This window comes from Sipha flava, unplaced genomic scaffold (assembly GCF_003268045.1).
Source record: "Sipha flava isolate LNK unplaced genomic scaffold, YSA_version1 18489_pilon_pilon, whole genome shotgun sequence".
NCBI classification, from domain to species: Eukaryota; Metazoa; Arthropoda; class Insecta; order Hemiptera; family Aphididae; genus Sipha; species Sipha flava.
In genome coordinates, this window is record NW_020272313.1 from 1 (window position 1) to 1,739 (window position 1,739).

Sequence of the window (1,739 nt, forward strand, 5' to 3'; positions counted from 1 at the left end):
TTGACAGTGTATATCCGCATGAGGAGGAAATCACACATTTGACAACGATCTAAAAATATATTTTATAAAACTGGCGTTACGAAAATAAACACAGATAATAATATTATATTAGGTATCTCACAGTCAATAAGCATCGTTGCCAGTCGTCGGCGTGTCATCAATAATGCTCTCTACAGTGAATATTCGTGACCATCGTATATAAATTGTTAAATTGTATATTATTTAAAAGTGAACAGGAAAAATGAGTTTACAGCCTTATTGTTTTGAACCTACCCTACAAGATATTGATGAAACAACGTTAGAAACAACATCGATAAATCCTTTAGTGGCGATTAGTTGCGACGAAAGAACAAAAAAGGAAATCAAAGATTGGTGTTTATGTAAGAAATGTAACATACAACTATGAAAACTGATAAAGAATGTGTTTGTTGTTTCGAATTTGACAACTTGACTAAACTTCACGATAAAAAAATTTGAATAACTAACATTCCATCTTTTCGAAAAGTTATTATGGACGAGGAAATTCTCAACATCACCAGGCATCAAATGATTATTAAAGCTCGTAACAGTAACAAGAAAAAAATGCTTTCAAGTCCATGTCTCCAGAATAAAACTTGGAGATTTATATGCTATAAACAATTTATTCACTGGATAAACTCATGGTCTGCAATAGGCAAAGGTAAATAATAATTAAAAATTATTTTGTTTCCATTATATAGGTTGTTTTAATAAATTATTTGCGGACCAGTAAATTGTAATAATTTCTACAGGTAATCGAATATGTATTCCAGCATGTGTAGTGAAAGCGATTCGAAAAAAATATCCAGAAAATAATGGAAATTACGTGTGCTTCAAAGAAAACAACAAACTCCCAGAGTAACATCATATAAACTATAAATATTAGTATTATACCTTTAATGTTTTCTACAATATATTATATTATTAATAGGTATATAAGCTATAATTATATAGACATAATGTAAACTCAATTACAAATAAAAAGACACAAAATATCACTACATTAATTATAAAATATTATTTTTGTAAAATAATGCTATTATCAAAAATTCAAGTTTTTATGGCAATATTTAAATATTTTAATACTTATTCTTACCTAGTAGCTATTAGCTAAGTATGAAACCAGTATAAAGTAATACGTCGTCCGTGTGTAATATTATATAATGCAAATACTGATATGCGTGTGTACTGTGTACGTTAGTAATTACCAAGCACTAAATAGTAAAAATAATATTATTATAATACCTACACGTATTTGCGTCGCAGCGTGGTCTGGGTGTGAACTGTGATATGATAGGCGACAGCAGCGAGGCGGCGCACCAGTGACGTCACACGTAAAACAAAACTGATGCATTTACGCGGAACCCATGGTCAGATAACAATTTTGAAACTACCGAATTTTTCACATACTATTTGATTTCATTAAAAAAAAAAAATGATTTTTATTCCTTTCATGGTCCTTTAATATCTTAATAATAATTCACAAAAACAGGTAACTTATTAACTACGTGAATGTTATGTAATGCTTGTGGGCGTGTGTGGCCGTTGACTCGTTATTGAGTATCAGCCGTAATTATTAAAATAATTATTGGCGTTAACGTTATACATGTATAAGTATAACTATTTATCCATGTATTCATATATTAATCGGTGTTATCAAATTTACCTAAACTGTGATACTACTATAATAATAATATACTCATTTATACTATTCATATAAA

General features: G+C 29.3%; 1 pseudogene; it reads left to right on the top strand.

The window, feature by feature from the left end:
- The first annotated feature begins 20 nt into the window (after nt 1–20).
- On the top strand, nt 21–902 carry LOC112681060 (annotated as a pseudogene).
- Nucleotides 903–1,739: the final 837 nt, after the last annotated feature.